We start from the raw sequence: 24,853 nt of genomic DNA, 5'->3' as shown, positions 1-24,853 counted from the left end.
CCTGTGGGCCTCAGACAGCTTTGACTGCTGGAAAAAGGAACATGAGAATGGGTCATTGGGACAGGCCATGTTTCCCCTCCTCTCCTTGACTTGGAAGTACTGTGTCAAGCAGTTCTTTATACACTATGGGACTGGTCAGCTTCTCAGCCTCTCACTCCCTCAAACAGCTAGAGTCACTTCTGTACTTAAAGCTGACAGACACCTTGAGAAACTTCCCTGGCAACCAGGAACTTGCACTCATCCTGTGACCACTGCTTCATTGCCAATTGAACTCTAAACACAAGGATCAGTGTTCCTGATACTGTTTCTGGGGAATGTGACTGAAATCCCTCTGATGGGACATGAGACAAGAACCTGTGGTTGTCTGAAGGAGAAGTAGCATCTGGATCTAGTTTTCTTTTTCTTCAAACTGCTTTTTTGCTACTTGCATGCTTTTGAGAGATTGAAAACTATAAAACTGGGCCAGGGGGAAAAACAACAACATTGGCACTTGTCATCCTCTTCTTCAAAATAGCAGAAAAACCATGAATTTAATACTCCTCTTGAGTACCAGTCCTATATTGCTAAGATTAAATCCTTCTGGCCAAATTTATATTTCAAATACACTGAAAGAATAAAAAGGATTCTAAAGAAGAAAAAGGGCTCAGGGTATAAAATGTATACTTCTTTATTTATACAAATAGGGTTTTAAAACAATCATTTAAAAGAAATCTGCATTTTTACATTCACCGTCAGTGAGTTCCTGAGAAGGCTGAGCATGATGATACATAGCAAGGTCCCACTGCAGGACAACAGTAGCTCAGGAAAGCACCATTTATTTGAGAAGCAGTAGGCATGCTCTGGCATTCCTGTTGCCCTGCTAGCAATGGGAAGTCTTAAACCTCTTCTTCCACAAGACTTCTTCAAATTCCCCCTGTTCATCAGCAGTGGCATCTTTGCATTGCTGGTACTTGGACACTGGGTCGTTGATGTTGCTCTCAGCCTCAGTGAACTCCGTCTCATCCATGCCCTTGCCTGTATACCAGTGCAAGAATGCCTTGTGCATTGAACTGCTCTGAGGTGTGCTTGAAGGGTTCCTGGATGGCCGTGTTGTTGCCAATGAAAGTGGCCAACATCGTGAGGCCATGTGGGGGGATGTCACACACAAGTGTCTTCACGTTGTTGGGGATCCATTCTGCAAAGTAGCTGCTGTATTTGTTCTGCAAGTTGAGCATCTGCTCATCCACCTCCTTCATGGACATGCGGCCTCAGAAGATGGCAGCCGCTATCAGGTAGCAGCCATGGTGGGGATCTCAGGTGATCATCGTGTTCTTGGTGTCAAACATCTGCTGGGTGAGCTTGGGCAGTGAAAGAGCATTGTACTGCTGGCTGGTACGGCTAGTCTGGGGTGCAAAGCCAGGCATGAAGAAGTGCAGGCAGGGGAAGGACACCGTGTTCACGGCCAGCTTGCGCAGGTCTGCATTCAGCTGGGCAGGGAAGTGCAGGCAGGTGGTGACCTTGCTCATGGTAGCCAACACCAGGTGGTTCAGGTCTCCATAGGTGGGCATGAGCAGCTTCAGGGTGCAAAAGCAGATGTCATACAGGGCCTCGTTGTCAATGCAGAATGTTTCATCTGCATTTTCCACCAACTGGTGGACAGACAAGATGGTGTTGTAGGGTTAGGTGAGGATGATAGGGTTAGGTGGATAAAGGCTCAGCCCAGCACTGGGAACTAGTGTCTGGATGTTAGGGAGGAGGGGTGCCTGTTAGCCATCTCCTATGGACTATGATGACATATCAAATATGAAGTTGTCTGGTCTGAAACTCTGGCCAAATGGTTCCGATCTCACTGAGTCTAAGGTGCCAGTGTCCAACATCTTGGGCAAGGGCATGACACTGAAGGTGTTCATGATGCTGTCTGGGAACTCCTCTCGGATCTTATTGAGAATCAGGGTGCCCATGCCTGACCTGGTGCCACCTCCCAGGGAGTAGGGCAGCTAGAAACCCTGGAGACAGCCACACCTTTCTGCTCACCACTTCCAACACTGACTCCACCAGCTTGGCTCCCTCTGTGTAGTGGCCCTTGGCCCAGTTATTGCCTGCCCTGTTCTGGCCTATCAGACACAAAGACATGATGAGACACATACTCCAGGAATAATGACTGTGCTATATGCATTATGAAGACTATAGGCTCCTCTGAGCAACTTTGGCTATTATTTTAGATACACTTTGGTGAAATAAAGGAAATGTTTTCTTTTTTTGGGTCCAGTCATGGGCCTAACTCTGGGCCTGGGCGCTGTCCCTCAGCTCTTCAGCTCAAGGCTAGTGCTCTACCACTTAAGCCACAGCACCACTTCTGGCTTTTTTTTCCTGCTTATATGGTGCTGAGGAATCGAACCCAGGGCCTCATGCATGCAAGGCAAGCACTGTACTGCTGAGCCACCTTCCTAGCCCTCAGGAAATGTTTTCAATGTGTCTGGGACCCTACAAATCACCCAGGTTCTAAAGAAAGTAAAGACAATGTGGAGGAAGATACATTTTAACCCAAACCACGTGCGTGCGTACTTCTAAAAATGAGCAGAGCCTGGGGATGGGAAGGGGTCTCAGTGGTAGAGTGCTTGCCTCACATGCACAATGCCGTGGGATCGATTCCTCAACACCACATAAACAGAAAAAACTAGAAGAGATGCTGTGGTTCAAGCGGTAGAGTGCTTGCCTTGAGCTGAAGAGCTGAGGTACAGTGCTCAGGCCCAGAGTTCAAGCCCCACGACCGACCAAAAAAAAAAAATGAACAGAGCCTGCCTCAATACTGGAAAAGTACTTACTTTCACAGGAGGAACAGGAGAACAGAATGGTAAGAGGGAAGCTAAGCTGCAGGCACTTGTCTGCACCTTGCTCATACATAGCTGTGCTTTGATTTCTGGTGTCCTGAAGTGGTTCCCTGTTATTGCCAGGTATTTGAAATGTCCAGCAGCGCTGAAACCTTGTTGGAGGCATTCCCTGCTCGCTGTTCATTCCCTTCAGAGGCTGTTTGCAGACTGGCATTTATCTGTGCTGATTGAGTGGCCAGGGACATGACTCCCATGGACTGAAATAGGTAGGTTAGGTGAGGATGATATCTAGATGGATAAAGGCTCAGCTCAGCTCTGGGAACTGGAGTGCCTGGATGTTAGGAAGGAGGGGTGCCTGTTAGCCATCTTCCATGGACCATGCTGACCTACTAAATATGAAGTGTCTGGTCTGAAACTCTATGGTTCCAATCTTACTGAGTCTAAGGTGCCAGGCTCTACGTCCACCATGATGGCCCGAGGAACATATTTGTTGCCTGTGGGAACAAGAGTTGACTTAGGCCTATACTTGACAAGGAACTTAGGGGCAGAGCTGATGATTCTAAGTGGCTCTCAGCATTCATTACAGAAATTACAGCATTTCAGACATGGAAACAGAAAAGATATCTTGAGAATGAATCACCATGCAAGAGGCTTCAGCAACTTTAAGGACGTTTGCAGTTGTCTATTTCCATGCATTTCATTCCTTTGCTTTGGGCATGGTGGCTGAAATCTCAGCTACTCAGGAGGCAAAGATGAGCATCAGGCTTTGAGTCTAATGGGGCAAAAGAAAGATGACAACACCTTTTCTTGTTGTTGTTGTTCATGGTGGGGCTTGAACTCTGAGCCTGGGCACTGTCCCTCAGCTCTTCAGCTCAAGGCTAGCACTCTATCACTTGAGCCACAGTCCCACTTTCAGTTTTCTGAGTTGTTTATTGTAGATAAGGGTCTCAGGGGCTTTCCTGCCCAGGCTGAATTTGAACCATGATTCTCATTTCTCAGCCTCCTGAGTAGCTAGGATTACTGGTGTGAGTCATCATTGCCTATCAGCAAGAACCTTTCTCTTTTTTTGTTAATTTTATTTTTATTGTAAAGGTGCTGTATAGAGGAGTTACAGTTACATGAGTAAGGAAATGAGAACATTTATTGTTGAACATTGTTACCCACTCCTTTGTTGTTCTCCCTTTCCTTCCCCAATTAAAAGTAGCTAGGTGCAGAGCACCATTGGCTCATGCCTATAATCTTAGCAACTGTGGATTTGGAGATCAGAGGATCGCTGTTCAAAGCCAGCCTCGGCAGGAAAGTCTGTGAGACTCTTATCTCCAATAAACTAATAGAAAACCAGAAATGGCACTGTGGCTTAAGTGGTATGGCTGCTTGTCTTGAACAGAAGAGTTGGGGCACAGTGCATAGGCCCAGAGTTTAAGTGCCACTGCCGACAAAAAAACAAACAAAACAAAAGAGCCAGGTGTGGCTCTTCAGCAAGTAAATGTAGAGGAATTCAAGTAAAATGCTTTCCTGGGGAAAATACATAAAATACATATTTCTTGTGTTATAATGTTTCAATAATTGTTATCAAATAGCACATTTCCCTGTATTCAAATACTCAGAGCATCCTTGGGCGATTACTTGCAATTTGCCATTTAACCTGATTTTTCAAAAGGGATATCAGTTAAAATGATATAAACATGAGTTTCAGATTGCCCCCTTCCTAAACAATCACATGAAGAAAACTGGCCATCCTGCCTGATATGCAGGATCTAATAAAGACACAACATAAAATACTGCTCATAGGAGTGACACAATCCCACACAACAACTCTCAACCAAGGAACCACAAGATTAAAGTCTTATATCTTACTTAAGCAATATCAACACAAAATACCAAGGTGAGGACATCCCCAAATGTAGATCCATAAAACTCAAATACATTAAATAGCTCTGTCCTTTTGTTTGAACTTTTTCATTGGTTTATTACACAGGAAAACCAATTATCTACGATTCTGTTTGTATACAATAATGTAGAACGGAAACTCTTTATATAAAATTAAATGAATTTCACATTGACAGTTACAAAAACTGAAAATCTACTCTGTAGACTTCAATAAGGTTGTTTGTATTAGGAAAGACAATATGAATCATTTAAAAGCAGTGTTTACACATTATTATTGGGTTTTTCTACATCACAACAATGTTTTTTACTTTAAAAACCTTAAAAAGAATTTATTGTTGGCTAAGTATTCATATTCAAAATGCTGAAGTCCAGAAGTGTTATAGATTTCAGGGTGAGACACTTTATTTATGCTTTGTGATTTGGACTATTCACATATATATTAGTGACTGAACATCCCTCTTTAAAATTTTAAAATTTTCAATTTCAAAAAAAATTTTTTTAGAAATTTAATCTGTATTTTAAAGAGGGCAATGCAACTGGGCTCTGGTTGCTGAAGGGTGAAATTCTAGCTACTCAAAAGTCTGAGATCTTAGGATCGCAGATTGAAGCCAGCTGGGGCAGGAAATTCTGGGAGACTCTTATCTCCAAGAAACTACCTGAAATAGTTGGAGCCATGCCACCTCCTACGGAGTCTGCATGAGATCGTGTTAGACAAAGAGCTTTAAGGAAGCATGCCTGCAGGAAGAGGGTGTTGGTTCAAGGCATCCCATACACTTGGCTGCACTTTTATAGCCTCTACTTTTATACTTACTATATTCTTCTTGGCTGTACATTCGTTGCTTTTATTCTCGTTTTGGCTATTTTTCTATTGATCCGTGAACAGAGCATGTTGTTTCTTTCCAGTCCAATGGAGATGACTTCTCTAAATAATAAAGACTAAGACCAAAGATTAAATGTGGGCGATGCCCCAATCAATCTATCATCTGATGTGACGCTGCCTCCAAAAACTCCTACAACTTCACAAGCGGTTTTGCAGCTCACACATAGTAAACATAAAAACTTAAAATTTCCAAATATGTTACAACAAGCAGAATTAATGAATTAAACTAAGCTAGAAGGAGTTATCCCAGAAGCCCAGAGAGTTCTAAAAAAAGGAACCCCTGATAATAAAAGGAAAAGAAAGATTGAAGAGATGAAGGACAATGCCTATGCCCAGAGTTGAAACCCCATGACAAGAAAAAAAAATCCAGGTGTGGCTAGTCAGCAAGTACAGGTAGGGGGAATTCAGTAAAAGGCTTTCCTGAGGAATTCACAAGTGTATACTCAAAAATTAAAACAAAATATATGGGGGAGTGGCTCAGGTGGATACAGCACTTGACTTACAAGATGGAGGCCCCAAATTCGAACTACAATACCACCCTAAGAAAGGCAGGAACTCCTTCCTTGTCATTAGTATTCCTAGGGACCTATTCTGCCACAGTATTGGAAGCCAGTTGGGAGACACTCACTAGCTGCCTCATTGTAATACACCTCAATTCTCTGCAGCTGTAAGCTGCTGTCTACATAGTAGTTTCCAGTGCAGTCAATGTTGTGCTCATTGCTTAGCATTTCCTAAAACTGAGATGGAAATAGAAGTGTATTATGGCCTAGAATGTTAACTGTCCAAACAATGGATTTTAAAATAACTATAAGAAACCCAAGTCCTGTTGACACAACTATTTTTGTAAAAAAATTAGATTTTTTAAATTAAAAAAGCACAAAAATTGATAGTATTTTAGTTTTGTTAATCTCTTTGCTATCTTGCTGAATAGAAGACATCTGGGTTTTCCTATGAGTATTCTATCTTATGGGATACCATATTCTGTTTGGATTCTATGACCAGAACCTGGTCTTATATGGACATTAAGTTGCCAAAGCAGTAACTTGAAGACTCAGCTAGAAGGGTCTCAAGAACCCCAAGGGTCCTCAGAGCATACACTGATTTAGACAACCACTGATTTAGAAAACACCCAACTTAAGGGAACTGAGTTAGGGCATGAAAACTCAGAGAAATTGGCATTAAGGTGGACGAACTGTTCTCAATTATCTGATAGTCATCAGTTGACAAAAAGGGAATCCTCTGTATCTGTCAGCTCAAAGACACTGCACTCCTTTCATTCAAATCAGACCAAAAATGCATTAGTCTATTCCCAGGAAACTAAGTACAATGACTTGAGTCTCAGGTAAGACAAAGACATGCAAGCCTTGCTTAAAAAACCACACCCACCTGGGCCACACAAATTAGGGAAATTGGGGAAACTATCTGGGGGACTTGATTTCCAGGAGTTTAGGGACTACTATGGAGCCCCACCTACCTCAGCCTAGACATGACCACCACCACCTGCACCCTCCAACCCCATCCTCTTCCTCCTCATCCCCCTAAATTTGAGACTAGGATCCTAGGCCCGTGTCATGCTCCCCTTTGTGCCAATCTGGTTGCCACAATGGCTTGCCTGTATGTACATGATCTCCCTCACGGTGTAGGGCTGCAGAGCAGTTGGATGCGTGTCCTCAGCAGTGGTGTACACAGAGGCAAACAGGTAGGGCTGGGGAGCAGGAATCTAACACAGCCAACTCAGATCCCCATTTAAACCTCTGGTTGTTACAGGGGCAGAGGAGATGGGGTGGACTTGATAGGCAGAGCCAGTAGGTGCTCCAGCTCATTCTCCCTACTGCTGGGTAATCAGAGATAGCTACCTGTTATCACTTAGCCCTGGCATCCAGCTGTCAGCCTCAAGTCAATTAGCACAGCTGCCACTCTATTTGGAACCTCTTGTCACACTGCCATCCACGTCCCACCCTGACTCACAAGAGAGGCTGAACCCTGGGATCCAGGAAACAAGAGGAGGGGCTTCCTTTACACAAGGTACTTGTGCCAGAAGCCAAGAACAAGCCTACCTTCTATTTTTGATAGGAGGGCCTAGAACTGAAGGGGCACGTTCAGCTGTGATCCCAAGAACAAGCACAAACTGTTGGATTCCATGACTGATTTCCATTCTGGGAAGAGTCAGGGGCTTAGGGCCTTGCCTTCATACTCAGGTTTTCTTTTCTTTTCTCTTAAAAGCAGCTTGCTTTATTACTTAAGCCATAGGTCTACTACAGTCTATTTTTTGTTTCATTTGGCTTCTGCTCCCAGCATGAGAACTCAGCTCCTGCTCTCTCTCTCTCTCTCTCTCTCTCTCTCTCTCTCTCTCTCTCTCTCTCTCTCTCTCTCTCTCTGTGTGTGTGTGTGTGTGTGTGTGTGTGTGTGTTTGGCCGGAGTTAGGCACGTTGGTGTTAGGGCTTGAAATTAAGGCCTGGTGACTCTTTTTGAGATTTTTACTATTATTGAGATTACGTGATTACCTAAATTTCTCTTATTTCAGAATATTGTGGAATAGTGATATTTAGTTGAAGTCACAAACATATTTTAACCTTCACAATGCAAATTGTCATTATTATGGTCGATAAAGTTTGTGAATTCTATAAGCTTTGACAATACAATTCTATAAGATTTGACAATACAATTATTTCTTCCAGGTGATATATACATTTCTTTCCTTTTTCTTATTGTAAGATGTTCTGTCTTTCACTCTCATTCCTCTCCTCTCTTTCTGAGGTTTTATTGATTTACTTAGTTAACTGAGGGTAGGTGGCTCTACTACTTGAGCCACAGCTAAACTTCTGCCTTCTTTAAGTGATTAATATGAGGCAAGAATTCCATGGGTAGTCCAGGGCAGTACAGAAAGGCTTGAAATCTGATGATCAGAGTTCAAAGTCAGCCTGGGCAGAAAAGTCAATGAGACTCTTATCTCCAGTCAACCTAATAGGTGGAAGATAGTAGAGCTGTAGCCTTGAGCAAAACACTTCAATTTTAAGTCCCTCAACTGAACACACTGAAGCAAGTTTCATGGACTTTCCTGTCCAGTATGGCTTTGAACCATGACCTACAGATTTCCGTTTCCTTAGCATTCAGAATTATAAGTGTGAGTCAACATTTACAAATCTTTAATTACCTCTTCTTTCACCTTTTCAGTTATTTATTCTTTCTTTCTTTCCTTTTGACATTTGTTATTAGGCGCTAGCTCTTATGCTGTTTTTTTGTTTCCCTTGAAACTACCATGCCCTACAACTTTGACCACAGGTAAACTACAGGCTGTTTTTCTTTTTTGCAGCTCTTTTTCTAGGGCTTAAACTCAGGTCACAGTGACTGAGGTTCTATTTTTTTTTAATTGAGTGGTGGTTCTTAGGTCTTGAAATTAAGTCAAGATGACTTTCCTTGAGGTTTATTTATTTTTACCTTAATAGTAGCTGGTTTCACTACTTGAGCCACAGCTCAACTTTTGCATTTTTTGTGGTTAATAGGAGATTAGAATATCAATAGAAAGTCAAGAGCATTACAGAAAGGACTGAAATCTGAGAATCATGGTTCAATGCCAGTCTTGGGCAAGAAAGTCAATGAAACAATTATCTCTAATAACCACCAAGAGGTTGGAAGAAGTAGACCTGTAGCCATGAGCAAAACATAGCAAGTTCAAGCCCCCATACTGAACACAGTAAAATATGTCTCCTGTACTTTCCTGCCTGGGCTGGCTTTGAACCACAGTCCTCAGTTTTCAGTAATCTGAGCAGGTAGACTTACAGTTTTGATTTAGAAAGCCTTAATAGCTCCTTTTCCACCTTTTCACTTATTTGATTGTCCCTTCCCCCTTTTTCAAAGTTCATGTCCTTTATTATTAGGGCCTACTCATTTATGCTCAGTATTTAATTAATTTATTTATTGATATTGTCAGTTGGGGGCTTGAACTCAATGCCTAGGAACTGTCTGTCAGGGACACAGCAGGTACACTACTATTTTCAGACACAGTGCCACTTCTATTTAGTTGGAAAAAAAACAGTCACCAGGGGACTTTTTAGCCAAGGCTGGCTTCCAAATGTGATTCTCAGATCTAAGCTTCCTGAGTAGCAAGGATTACAGGCATGAGCCAGAGGCACCTGGCTTGTTTTTTTTAGATCAAAACTAGCAGGCTCTACATTTAGGCCACACTACTTCACTGTCCATGAGATTTTTGGCCTTTTGGTTTTTGCTCAAAGCTAGCAGGAACAAAAACTCAACTCCTGAGGGGTTTTTTTTGGGGGGAGAGGAGGCTTGAATTCATGGCCTAGTGACTCTCTACGAGGGTTGTTTTGTTTTATTTTGGGTATTTTGTTTTTCATTTCAAAGCTAGCAGGCTCTACTACTTGAGCCTCAGCTCAACTTCCGCCTCTATTTTCCTTTTAGTGGTTAATAGTAGATAAGAGTCCCATGGGAACCAAGGCACTACACAGTATCCTAAAATCTAAGGATTACAGTTTAAAGCCAGCCTGGGCTAGAAAGTCCATCAGACTCATCTCCAATTAACCACATGAGACAGGAAGTAGTATTTTTAAACTTGAGTAAAAACCCTCAAGTTCAAGCCCATGTCTAGCACACTCAAAAAGACGTTAGTTGGACTTTCCTGCCCAGGCTGGATTCGAACTGTAATCTTTACATTTCAGCTTGGATTAAAGATATGAGTCTATATTATAAAAGACTAATTGGCTCTTTTCTTCTTCACATACATTTATTTATTTGTTGGTTCTCTGTCTTGTTTTTAGGGCCTCACCAATCTTGCTGAAGGATAGAATGCTCTAAAAGTTTAGTAACAGTTGCAATTTGGTTCATTTTTTGGTTTTGGTGGTTAGTAGGAGGTAAGTATAGACACTCCCACAAGGTCCTGAATTATACTGATTGCGGTTCATTGTCAGAGGACAAGGAAAGTTCATGAGATTCTTATCTCAAATTAACCTCCAAAAGATTGGAAATGGTCAAGCAAAAACTTCTAGATCATATCCCAGAAAGGAACACACACACTCATACACACACACACACACACACACACACACACACACACACACAATGGGCTTTTTACACACACACACACACACACACACACACACACACACACACACACACACACACACAAACACACACACACAATGGGCTTTCCCGTCCTGGCTGGCTTGGAATAGTAATGCTCGATTTCAGTGTCTTGAGTAGCTAGAATTTCAAGTGTGAGCCACCAGTTTCTTGTTAATTTTTATCATTTTTTTTTAAATTTTATTTTATTTTATTTGAGAACATACTGTACAGAGGGGCTACAATTACATGGGCAGGATAATGCATACATTTCTTACCAAGCATTGCAGCCTCCTCCTTTGTTTACCCTTCACCTCCCTTCCCCGCCTCCCCCCTCCCCCCACCCAATTATATCCCCCTTCCCCCACCCAATTATACCCCCCTCCCCCCCCCCACACCGACATTGTAAAGCTGGTTTTGACATGACATTTTGTACTTCTCATTGTTGCAACAGGTCCACCTGAATCCTTAAACGACTTGTTTGTCCCCATCTCCTCCACATGTTATACTGACATCAAATATAGTGAAAGCGGGGGTTACACTGTGGGGGAGGGACATACAAAGCAACAAAGAAATAATCTTATAAATGCGTTAGAAACATATGCATGAAAGAAACGAAAACATTAAAATACATATTTAAGGGTTCATTTTCCTAACATCACATTATCTGAACTTTTCCGCTTGACTCATACCTATACTAGATATTGTAAATAAGGGAAACCATGGGACCTATGCTTCTTTGGGCCTGGCTTACTTCACTTAATATAATTTTTGCCAAACCTTTCCATTTCCTAACAAATGGGGAAATGTCATTCTTTCTGATGGAGGCATAGAATTCCATTGTGTATATATACCACATTTTCTTGATCCATTCATCTACTGAGGGGCATCTGGGTTGGTTCCATATCTTAGCTATGGTAAATAATGCTGCAATAAACATAGTTGTGCTGGTAGCTTTACTGTGGTCTTGTTTGTAAACATTTGGGTAAATGCCCAAAAGTGGGATTGCTGGATCATAGGGGAGTTCTATGTGAAGTCTTTTGAGGAACCTCCATACTGCTTTCCAAAGTGGTTGAACAAGTTTACATTCCCACCAACAATGAAGTAAGGTTCCTTTCTGTCCACATCCCTTCCAGCATCTGTTGTTGTTAGAGTTCTTGATTTTTGCTGTTCTAACTGGAGTGAGGTGATATCTCAATGTTGTTTTGATTTGCATTTCTTTTATGGCTAGGGATGTTGAACATCTCTTCATGGGTCTATTGGCCATCCTTCTTTCTTCTTCAGAGAAGCTTCTCTTTAAGTCTTTCGCCCACTTATTTATTGGGCAGTTGTTTCTTTGAGGATTTGTTGTTAGGTGGTTTAATTTTTTGAGTTCCAAGTATATTTTAGATATGAGACCCTTGTCCGTTGTATGGCTAGTAAAGATCTTCTCCCAATCGGTGGGCTTTCTATTGATCTTGCCAGCTATGTCATTTGCCCTGCAGAAGCTCTGCAATCTTATGCAATCCCATTTGTCCAACCTTTCTTTGAATTGTTGTGCTTCCGGGTCTCTATTCAGAAAATTTCGGCCTGAGCCAAGGAGACCTAGGGTTTCTCCTATTCCATCCTGTAATGTTTTCAGAGTGTCTGCTTTGAGTTCAAGGTCTTTGAGCCATTTGGAGTTGATTCTGGTGCAGAGTGATATATAAGGATCTAGCTTTAGTTTTCTACATGTAGTTAACCAATTTTGCCAGCACCATTTACTGAAGAGGCTGTCTTTCTTCCATTCTATTGTTTTAGCTTCCTTATCGAAGATTAGATGGCGATAGGTCTGTAGGTTCATTTCTGGGTTTTCAATTGTATTCTATTGGTCCTGAGGTCTGTTCTTATGCCAATACCAAGCTGTTTTGATTACTATGGCTTTATAGTAGAGTTTGAAATTTGGTATTGATATTCCTCCAGCAGTGTTCTTTCCGTTGAGGAGCGTTTTTGCTATTCGGGGTCTTTTATTGTTCCATATGAATTTTTGGATTGCCTCTTCTATTTCCTTGAAGAATGAGGTTGGAATTTTTGATAGGTATCGCGTTGAATTTGTAGATAGCCTTGGGAAGTATTGCCATTTTCACGATGTTAATCTTGCCAATCCAGGAGCATGGGAGGTTTTGCCATTTTTTAAGTTCTGTGTTGATTTCCTTTTTCAAGATTTTAAAGTTTTCATCATAGAGGTCCTTCACTTCTTTAGTTAAGTTAATTCCTAGGTATTTTATTTTTTGTGGGGCTATTACAAATGGAGTTGCTTTTCTAATTTCAGCCACACTTTTCTCATTGTTGGCATACAGAAAAGCCATTGATTTTTGGGGGCTAATTTTATAGCCTGCTACTTTGCCAAAGTTTTGAATCAGCTTGAGTAATTTGGGAGTGGAGTCTATGGGATTCTTTAAATACAAGATCATGTCATCTGCAAAGAGGGAGAGTTTTATTTCTTCTTTCCCTATTTGGATCCCCTTTATGTCTGCATCTTGTCTTGTTGCTGTAGCTAGGCATTCTAATACTAGATTGAAGAGAAGTGGAGAGAGTGGGCATCCTTGTCTTGTTCCTGAGTTAAGAGGAAATGGCTTTAGTTTTTCACCATTGAGTATAATGCTGGCTGTAGGTTTGTCATATACAGCCTTTATTGTATTGAGAAATGATCCATGGATTCCTAATTTTTCCAGAACCTTCATCATAAAGGGGTGTTGGATCTTGTCAAATGCTTTTTGTGCATCTATTGAGATAACCATGTGGTTCTTATTCTTGCTCCTGTTGATGTGATGAATAATATTAATTGATTTGCGTATATTGAACCAGCTTTGCATCCCTGAAATGAATCCTGTTTTATCATGGTGTATGATTTTTTGGATGAATTGTTGATGTCGATTGGCCAAAATTTTGTTGAGAAGTTTTGCATCAATGTTCATCAAAGAAATGGGTCTATAGTTCCCTTTCTTTGATGAGTCCCTGCCTGGTTTTGGGATGAGGGTTATGATGGCTTCATAGAATGTGTTGGGTAGTGAGCTTTCTCTTTCAATTTCATTGAAGAGTTGGAGGAGTATTGGTGTGAGCTCTGCTTTGAAGGCCTTGTAAAATTCCGCTGTAAAACCATCTGGTCCTGGACTTTTCTTAGCTGGGAGGTCTCTTATTGCTGTTTCTATTTCAATGCTTGATATGGGCCTGTTAAGCTGGTTTAACTCATCTTGGTTTAGTTTTGGAATGTCAATATTTGCTAGGAAAAGGTCCATTTCTGTCAAGTTCTCAAACTTATTAGCATAAAGTTTTGAGAAGTATTCCCTTATAATGTTCTGAATCTTGGTTGTTTCCGTGGTGATGTTACCATTCTCATCTCTGAGTTTATTAATTTTGGTGTGTTCTCTCCTTTTTCTGATAAGGTTTGCTAAGGGTCTGTCAATTTTGTTAAGTTTTTCGAAGAACCAACTCTTTGTTTTGTTGATTCTTTCTATAGTTTTTTTGGATTCTAATTCATTTAATTCTGATTTAATTTTGATTATTTCTTTCCGTCTACTGGATTGGGGTTTATCTTGCTGCTCTTTTTCAAGGAGGTTTAGATGTGTCATTAAATTGTTAGTTTCCAATCTCTCCAATTTGTTGATGTAGGAGCTCAGAGCTATAAACTTGCCTCTGAGTACTGCCTTTGCTGTGTCCCAGAGGAGCTGGTAATTTGTGTGTTCATTTTTGTTGAATAGCATGAACATTTGAATTTCCTTTCTAATCTCTTCCATGACCCACTCATGATTCACCAGTGTGTTGTTCAGCCTCCATGTGATACCGGACTTTCTTTGGTGGCTTTTGGTGTTGAGTTCTAATTTTATTCCCTTGTGGTCAGAGAGAATGCAAGGTATAACTTCAATGTTTCTGAATTTAGACAAGTTTGCTTTGTGGCCTAAAATGTGGTCTATTTTAGAAAACGTTCCATGTGCTGCTGAGAAGAACGTGTATTCTGATGCTGCTGGGTGAAATGTTCGGTAAATATCTGTTAAGTCTAGTTGATCTATGCAGCTGTTTAGATCTGTGGTTTCTCTGTTGAGTTTTTGCCGAGTTGATCTATCTAGTGGGGAGAGTGGTGTGTTAAAATCCCCAACAATTAATGTCTTTGGATCTATATGGGATTTGAGGGAAAGTAGTGTTTCTTTGATAAATTTGGGTGCTCCATTGTTTGGCGAATAGATATTTAGAATTGTAATATCCTCCTGAAGGAGAGATCCTTTAATTAGTATGTAGCGACCTTCTTTATCTCTTGTCACGAATTTTAATTTGAAGTCTATTTTATCTGATATTAGGATTGCAACTCCCGCCTGTTTATGAGGGCCGTTTGCTTGGTAGATTTTGTTCCAGGCTTTAACCTTGAAAATGTGTTTGTTTTTACGGGCAAGATGTGACTCCTGCAGGCAGCAGATAGAAGGGTCTTGTTTTTTAATCCAACTAGACAGTCTATGTCGCTTAATTGGAGAGTTCAGTCCGTTAACGTTAAGAGATAGGACTGAGAGGTATTTGGGAGTTCCTGCCATGTTATCCACCTTCTTGGGGGCTGCGAAAACTGGGTTCTTCCTAAGGTTCTTGGATTCTCAGTTTGGGTGCAGTTTCTTGGCCTTTGTTGCGTTCTTGTTGGTTTTCTATGTGTAGGACATCTTTAAGAATCTTTTGCAGGGCTGGTTTGGTGGAGATGTATTGTTTCAATTTTTCTTTGCTATGGAAGGTTTTTATTTGGCCTTCAGTTATGAAGGAGAGTTTAGCTGGGTACAGTATTCTTGGTTGATAGTTGTTTGTTTTTAGGGCATGGCATACGTCATTCCAGGCTCTTCTTGCTTTGATTGTCTCTGCTGAGAAATCTGAGGTGATTCTAATTGGTTTCCCTTTATAGGTGATTAACCTTTTCTCCTTGACAGATTTAAGGATCTTTTCCTTGGTCTGGGTTGATCCTGTGTGGATTAAAATATGACGGTGGGATGTCCTATTCTGGTCTGGTCTATTTGGGGTTCTAAAGGGTTCTTGTATCTGAATAGGCCTATCTTTTTGCATGTTTACGAAGTTCTCTGCTAGGATCCTGTTAAACAAATTTACTAGACCATTAACTTCTGTTTCTAGGTGCTCCTCTACACCCATTATCCTTAGATTGGGCCTTCTGATGGTGTCTTCCAGGTATTGGATAGACCTATCATATTTCTTGGACTTGTCTTGGATGGTTGTATGTTCTTTCTCTATAATATCTAGGCTTTCTTCAATCCCTGAGATTCGATCTTCTGCATGGTCTAACCTGCTGTCAAGACTCTCTACTTTGTTTTTTTATCTCTTTTCCTTCTAATTGGTCAGCTTTGATGGCTTCAAGTTCTTTGTTGAAGCTCTGTTTTAGGTCTTGCATGAATTTCTTTACTTCCTTAATTTGGTGTTCAGTGTTTGTTCTCAAATCACTTAGTTGATTGGTCATGGTTTCTTTGGACTCCCATTCCTTCTGTTGGGTTCCATTCAGCATTCCCTTTGTGGTCTCCCTGACTTCCTTCAGCTCTTTGTTAATGGATTCCATGAATGCCTTTAGTGATCTTTGTGTATTCTCTACCTGGTCTCTTAATTCCTGAATTACTCTTTGATTAGCTTCCTCCTGTCTGTGGGATTCCTGCAGTTCTCTTTCTTCCCGTTCGTGGGATCCTGCAGTTCTCTTTGAGTGTTCTCTGCCTGCTCACGCCATTCCTCCCTTTCTCTTTGAGTATTCTCAAGTTGTTCACGCAAATACTGTATCAGTTTTTTAGTAGTTTCCTCGCGCTTATGATATTCCTGTATAAACTTCTGGGATGCCTCCTCTCTCTCCCTATCACGCTCATACAGAGTCCTTTGTACATTGTCAAACTTCTCATTTATCATGTTTGCTATTAGTGTTTGTAGAGCTATTTGGGAACTCTCCTCTGGATTATTCTTTATCTGTTCTAATCCCTGATTATCAAGGTTGGGAATTGAGATACCCGAGTTTGCCATTTTTCTTGTGTTTTTCCGGCTTACTCGGCCCATTTGAGATGAAGATAGCACCAGTTTTGTGCTAGAACACTATCTTAAGGCAACCATCAACCAAACTTTGCATTTGTACAGTCAATAGTCTACAGATACAATCTAGTTCAACAGATACATCTATTCAACATCAAACAACTATATGTTAAAGGACTTCGAACCACAGAAAAGAATTTGGAAAACCAGAAATTATTAGGATTAGGGAGAGATGTGGGTAAAAAATAGGAATAGATTGGTGTGGGGAGGCACAGGGAGAGTTAACTATGTCCTAATCACAGTGCAGGAAATGGGTTGGGTAAGATGCAAGTAGAGAGAGAGAGAAAAAGAAGAGACGGAAAGGGGAATAAAGAGAGACCAGAAAAAGAATAGAAACGTAAAAATTAATGTTATTATAGAGGTTAAAAACCGTCTATTTAGAGAGGAATGTGAATATGTTCAGAGAAGGGGAGGGACATAGAGGAGATGTGAAAAACTTGAAGGATGGGAAAGGGAGAAGAAAAGATCAGAAGTTCAGTAGAGCTAGATAAAAAACAAAAAGATAATTAAGAAAGAAAGAAAAAGAGAAAGAAGACAAGAAAAGACAAGAAAAGATGAGAAAAAAAAGTTACTGGAAAACAATTATTTTTTCAGAAGAGGCAAAAATTAAAGATTAATAAAAGTCTTAGAAGGGAAAAAATTTATATATATATATATATAAGGTAACAAAAAACAAAAAACAAGCAAAAAAAAGAAAAGAAGAAGAAGAAGAAGAAAAAAAAAGAAAAAAAAGTCTTTTGATTTTTTTTTTTGGGGGGGGGAGGATTGGGAAGAATCCTGTATCTCCCTTTTGTCTGTAACCAGTCTCTTGTTGGAGTCTCTGGTCAGCTTGAGGTCCTGTGGCTTGACTGGTTTCTTAAGTCGGTTGGTTGGAAGAGGCAGAAAAATGCTCTGCTTTACCCAAGATTTTGAGATCCCCCTCCCAGGTTAGTTTTCTGCGAGGGTGGTTTGCTTTGAGAATCACAAAAGAGGGGGATGTGGTGATGAGGCTAGGTTCTGGGTAGAGTTGAGGCCTTTCAACAAACAGTAGCTTTTCCCTGGGGCTATTTTGTGATAAAGCTCACAGCGCCCAGCCTGGAGCCATTCTCAGCGTTTCTGTTTTTCAATTGATTGTGGTGGCTGCTAGAGGGAGGGGCAGCCTCTGGCTCTGGTTACCCAGTGAGGCAAGGCACTCCAATGGCTGGCGCCTGAGCTGGGTGACTTTTCCCTGGATGGAGCTGAGTCTGGCAGGTCACTTCGCCGTTAAGTTCTTGTGACCTGCTAAATGACTCATTTTATTCCAAGGCCTGAGCTGGAGCTAGCAGCTCCTCCGAGCTTTGTCGGTATCCAAGATGGAGATCACCGGTGCTGGGGGGGGGGGAGGGGTGGCCTTCCCTCCTCTGCTCTCTGAGGAGTGAGGACGTCATGCTTGTACTCACGCCGAGTCTTGGATCCTGGGTCGTCTCTGGTCTGTAAACAGCAGGATGAAGATGTTCGCTCCCTGTAGGTTCTTGTTGGTGTTGAGTAGAATCCACTTGTCCGCTGCATCTGGCTCCTTCGTCCCTGACTCTCTGTGTCTCAGGTATGACCCCGCGGCGGTGGTCGCCGCCGCGACCCTGCCACCGCAGCGGCAGCTGATGCGTTTCCTTGGCTTCCCCTCTCTTGTCTAACTCTCTGTCCTGTGATGGCACACTTGGTGTGATTCTCTGGCTTAGGACTGTTCACTGGAACTCTAAAACTGCTTTCTATGCGAGAGCTTGTTCAGATTCCAGCTTCTCCTCCGCCATCTTCCCGGAACTCCCCTAATTTTTATCATTTTTAAGACTGTTTGTGCTCTCTTGTACTTTTTTAAAAATTTATTTTGTGGTTGTCTTAGTGCTAGATCTGTTTTTCACTTACCTTTTTTTAAAACTTTTTTTTCTTAGCTTTATCTTAGCTTTTTTTATGCTCAAGGTTGCTGCTCTACCACTTCAGCCACAGTTCCACTTCTTTTTGCTGATTAGTTGGGAATAAGAGGCTCATTGACTTTCCTGCCCAGGCTGGCTGTGAACCACAGTCCTCAGATTTGAGGATACTGTGTAGTGCCCTTGAATTCCTGTGGGACACTTCTGTCCTATTTACCACCAAAAGATAAAGAGAGTGGGGCAGAAGTTGATCTGTGGTTCAAATAAGAAAGCCTGCTGGCTTTGAATTAAAAAAAAATACTTGGAAGTCTAATTCTGGTACTAATTGTACACTATTCAAACAAAACAAAACAAAACAAAAAACAAAAACAACTTATGCGCAGTGACCAGGTAATAAGGATTCCTAACTGATAACCTGAACTCATTTCCCAAAGCCTTTTTAAGATATATATGGTCATTTGTGTCAGCTGAGGAGACATTAAAGAACAAGGCTTTACAGGCCAGTTACTCAGCACTTGGAAATCAGGATCCATTGGCAAAGCTTTTCAGAAAATGACTAAAAACTCACTCTTCACAATTCCAAATGGTTCTTCCCTCTGTGCAAGGGAAAGAGGGATGAGAAGGAAGAAATATGGGAACTAAGAAACCTCAAACAAGGTAAGTTATGCTAACTTTATTAGATAAAGTAAAACATAGTTGTACGGTGTGCAATCCAGAAAAGGACATGTCACCTCTGTGTGGATCCCAGTTAATTTAGTTAATCGATGGTAAGAAGTAAAACCCACTATTGATCTGAGGATTGTGGTTTGAAGCCATCTGGGATAAGAAAGTTTGTAAGTCTTTTATGTTTTACAACTCAAGAATATTCATACTTGTTGCTAATTGCAACCCAAGGCAGTGCAATAGGATATCAGGCTGAAGAAAATTAGAAAATACCAGACAGGTATAGAGAAAAAGAAAAAAAAATCAATGAGGACCTTGGGTTCCAAGGCTTACTGGTACCTGGGCCCCAGGTCACACAAGCAATCATATTTATTTGAATTCACATTGGGAAGGTTACCATGGATACATGCAAAAATGAAGCTTCTATATTGCAATCAGAGCCACCACAGTGACTGAGAAACACTGGTTCCCTTTTTGTTTTGAGAAAGGAGAATGCAACCCAGAGAAAATCCAGACATTTGGTCTATTTTATCTAGCTTCCTAGGTTAAGTTGTCAATTCTTTTACCTCCCAGGCTTCAAGGCCTTTAAAGCACTATGGAAGGGGGCAATAGCTTAACCCTCTCCAGAGCTGTGCTTTTTTGTAAAATTGTGAAAATACCATACAGAGGAGTTACAATTACATTGGCAAGATAGTAAGTACATTTCTTATCAAACATTATTACCTCCTCCTTTGTTTCCCCTTACCATCCCTTCCCCTCTCAACCCCCCTTCTCTCCCTCCACCCCCCACTGAAGTTGTAAAGTTCGTTTTTCAACATAGCATCTTATATATTTCATTGTTGTAATGGGGTCACCTGTAACCCTATTTATATATTTATTTATTTTTTGATTTTTTTATTGTGAAAATACCATACAGAGGAATTACAATTGCATGGGCAAGATAATGAGTACATTTCTTATCAAGCATTGTTGCCTCCTCCTTTGTTTTCCCTTCCTATCCCTTTCCATCTCCCATCCCTCCCCCCGTTCCTCCCCCCACCCCTCCCTCCCGCTCTTCCTACCCCCCCCCAAAGTTGTAAAGTTCGCTTTTCGACATAATGTGTTGTACATCTCATTGTTGCAATGGGTCCACCAGTATCCCTATTTAAACAATTTGTTTTTCTTCCCTTCCTTTCCACAAATTATGCCAACATCAAATACAGTGAAAGCAGGGCTAATACCATGGGGGAGGTACATATAAAGCAACAAAGAAATCATTTTATAAATATGTTGGAAACAATATCAAGAAAGAAAAAAAATTTGAATCCTTATCTTGGGATTCATTTCACCTAACATCAACTTGTCTGACAGTTTCTGTTTGTCTCAGACATATACTAGTTATTTCAAATAACTTTGGGCCTGGCTTACTTCACAGAGCTGTGTTTTAACCTTTGCATGGTCAGCTCTCAGCTTTCTGAGTACTATTGAGGTGGTGTTCCAACCTCTCAAACCTTTTCCAGGTTCAACAGCTCAGCTCGAGTCTCCTACACCTATTAATATTAATAGTATAGATTACAAACAGTAAAAAGAGAAAAATAACATTATACATTTAAACAGAAATAACTGACTGCATTCATTTATCCAGGACAAAAAATTTAGCACTGCTGTTTAAGTCACTAATAACACTTTTTTTAGATATACTTTCATGGATTTCATAAAACTTCCTATATACTCCTTAGAGTGTCTTTTTACCTCTCATTTTTATTTATTGCATTTGCATAGTAGTATATCATCCTTAAAATCATATCACCTCATAATTAAAGTTTATTTTGTAAGTAAATACTTATGAGATTCCAATAAAATATCAAAAAAGCTGAAAGTGGAGCTGTGGCTTAAGAGCTATAGTACAAGCCTTGAGCAAAAGAGGCTCAGGGGCACTGTCTAGGCCCAGAGTTGAATCTCTAGTGTCCACACATACACCCCCCCACCCCAGACCCCACACACAATCAGATGATAATGTCTATGAAGTTCTTCCTTAGGATGATCTTGGTGATGTCAGCAACTGTATCAAGTTTCTATCTCTCTTCCATGCATTTGTGGTAGTAGACAGCAGAGTCGCTGTAGTATAACATGTGTCTAAGATGGCATTAGCAAAGGCTATCATGTAACATATCCAAAATAATGTCCAGCTCTCTTGATGGTAGATCTGCACATCTTGGGACTTGATGTGACCCATGTACTCCTCAACTCGCCTTCCCATCCTCTGTGCCACCTGCTGCAATGATTCACTATCCACACCAAATAGGCTTTCATAACCTTTCCCTAATTATCTGAATACTGGATGCCAGAGATGTCATGGAGACACTCTGTGGCTATTCCCCTCCCCTGACAGTCCATTTTACCTCCTATGCTCTCCTCACAGATGTGGACAATGGTCTCTGAGAGACTTCGTGCCTCATCTTGGAGAGATTTAGTTTCATTGTATCCATAAGTTTTGGGAAATCATGCAGTGAAGGGTCCAGGTTAGGAACATAGCTCCTCCTTCTGCAGGTTTTCCTGTATGTTCTCTTGGCCATTGAACAGAAGGGGGGTCTCTGAAAGGGAATTTATATGGTGTTCTCTGTCTGTCTTGGCCCATATAACATAAAACCACTTTCCCATCCCTTTAATGATTTAGACATGCTCCATGTGATTTGTGCTGCACTGCTCCCAATGTAGTAACAATGTAGAGGACACAACTGGATGTTGTGTGGATAGCTGTCCATACTTGGGCATGAGTCCCCTTCCAGCCAGGGCCCATAACTCCAAACTGGGAAAGTGAGAGGAAGATTAGCTGGCTTATATCTATGTAGTCTGAATGACCCCAGGAGGCATTGAGGCCTCCTCTTCATGTCCATGGCCCCTCAGCATATTGATAAAGAATGCCCAATCATCACCAAAATGCTCACCTGGTCCTGGTCATTATCACCACCATCTCACCCACTTCTAGAAAATTCCCTTTTTCAAGACATTGCCAATCCTCCTCCTTTCATTCTCAGTTAAAATACTGCTGTCCATGAGTAAAGAGCAGAAGACAAGGAAGCAGATACCCTAGGGAAAGTAAATACTGGACCTCTTCCATGGTGAGAAGATAATGCAACCTGCAAATATAGAATAGCGAAGGACTTAAGATGGTTGTGCACACAGTTTGTGTAGAAAAAATGCCAGACCTAGTATGCCCTGTTCAGAGTTTCAGTCCATAATCGTCTCTAACAAAGACATCTCAGGTACAGATAAACCAAGTTCATAGTGTCTTTCCTTCTTTTATTCTGTGCCTTTCTGGGGCTTGCAATCAGGAAATGGATGCTATACCTGTAGTTTGTTTTTCCCCTCAAGTCTACTGCTTTACCACTGGAGCCACAACTCTACTTCTAGATTTTTTTTTGTACATAATTTGAGATAAAATTCGTATAGGCTTTCCTACCCAAGTTGGCTTCAATCACTGATCCTCAGCCTCATGAATAGCTAGGAGTACAGGCTTGGCCACTGAGCCTGGCAGCAATACTGTTCCTTTTTTATTTCCTTTTCTTTATTTTTTTTGTCAGTTATGGGGATGAATTCTGGGCTTGGGCACTGTCCCTCATCTCTTCAGATCAAGGCTAGTGCTCTACCACTTGAGCCACAGCATCCCTTCCAGCTTTCTTTCGGCTTATATGGTACTGAGGAATTGAATTCAGGGCCTCATGAATGCAAGGCAAGCACTCTACCATTGAGCCACCTTCCCAGCCTCATCTTTCGTTTTCTTAAAAAATATTATTAGGAATATGATGTTCAGAGGGGTAACAGCTAAGTCAGTTAAATTAAACAGTTGTCAGGTAATGAATACATTTTTGGGGGATAATTACACCCCTTCCCTTGCTCTCAGTTTATCCCTCCCACTGTGGCTTTTTTGTGGTTAACTGGAGATAAGGGTCTTCCAGACTTTGCTGCCCAGGGTGACTTTGAACCACAATCCTCAGACATCAGTCTGCTGATGAGCTAGGCTTGAGCTTTAAAGTCAGGATGACTGTTCTGAAGGTTGTTCTATATTTCCTATGGGCTGTGGGCCTGAATGGACTTAGGCAGTGAATGCCAGGCAGGTCTGTCATCCGGAAGCATGTGTCCTACTTAAGCCTGACTGGCTCTCAGAACAGATAGGTGATGCTTTCAGAGCAAGAACAAGTGTGTGCTAGCTCAACAGAAGTCCTCACTATATTTATCTCATTCAACAACTACTGGGTTGCTTATCTTATCAACACTTTTTCTTTCTTAAGAATATATGTATTGTAAGATTGCAGTAACTACAGATTTGTAATGGCCTAGGAATATATGTGTTATCATATTTAATATCCAAACTACATAACTGCTCCAAATCATGTTTTATTTATCTTAAAGTAGTTCTTGAATAATACTCTTTATTAGTAATGATATTATTAATATAAGTATTAAAGTTCTTCAAACATGTTTCTCTTATTAGATTAATCCTTACAGTGACATTGAAAACACCTTCTAGAGCAGCAATGGAAAAGATACTTGGTGAATACTAAGAATGAGGGATGAGAAGTGTGAAAGACTAAAAGACTTACAAGTGTGACTGGGAAACATCTTCCACAGAGCAGAATCCCAGACTTTTGAAGGTATGTCAGTGTGAGAATAGGTCTTCAACCAGTTCACATGACCACATGGGTGAGTCTCAATGTTGCCACATAGATTCCTATATGAAAGACTCATGTCTGATGGATGGGCTTTCACAACGCCAGATTTATGAAAGTTTGCTGTCTTCTTTCCTTCAATATTACTTCATACTTTAGTATTGAGTGCATTTTTTCTTTTAAAACATGAAAACAACACCATCTTTTGGACTGAGGTGTTTCCTGTCTCCCTAAGAATAGCTCTGGTATTTAAGAGGATTCCTGAGAGGTTCCAGTGCCTCACTTCTTTAATACCAGCTACTCATGAGGCTGGGATTTGAATATCACAGTCGAAGCCTGCCTTGGTAGGAGAGTCCATCAGAATCTCATCTCCAATCAACTACCAAAAAAGCCAGAAGTGGAGCTGTGGATGAAGTGGTAGAGAAGCCTGAGCCCCTGACCAGCCTTCAGGCACACACACACACACATACACACACACACACACACACACACACACACACACACACACAACACACGTGTCTTCCTGCCAGGCTTGTCCATGGGGTCCCATGAAATTGTTGGAGACCTCTCTTCAAATGGACTCACCCTTGTATTCATGCCTTTAATGTGGAAATTGACTCTCAGTCACCTATAGATCTATTGGTTCAGATTGTGTATTTTGCATCCCACTTCCTCTGCTTGTTTTCTGAGGTGAGTCTTCTAGCTCAATACAGCTGTCCATACACTTCAAGATGCTGCTTATGATCTCAGGGCCTGCATTCACACTCCAAATGGAAAAATAAAATATAACCTGAGGGTCTTGTTTAAATAGGGATGCAGGTGGACCGATTGCAACAATGAGATGTACAAGTCATTATGTCAAAAAACGAACTTTGCAACATTGCTGGGGGGGGGGAGGATCTGTTAAGGGGTAAGGGAAGGTATGGGAAGAGATGG

At 41.1% G+C, this 24,853-nt stretch overlaps 1 pseudogene; it reads right to left on the bottom strand.

Moving 5' to 3' along the window:
* Window positions 1–859: 859 nt before the first annotated feature.
* LOC138835143 (tubulin beta-2 chain-like) overlaps window positions 860–24,853 on the bottom strand; it is a 93,534-nt pseudogene continuing 69,540 nt past the window's right edge.

Source organism: Dipodomys merriami, unplaced genomic scaffold (assembly GCF_024711535.1).
Source record: "Dipodomys merriami isolate MVZ:Mamm:240054 unplaced genomic scaffold, mDipMer1.0.p SCAF_23, whole genome shotgun sequence".
Lineage (NCBI taxonomy): Eukaryota > Metazoa > Chordata > Mammalia > Rodentia > Heteromyidae > Dipodomys > Dipodomys merriami.
Note: the sequence above shows the minus strand (reverse complement) of the source record. Positions and strands in the feature narration are given on the sequence as shown.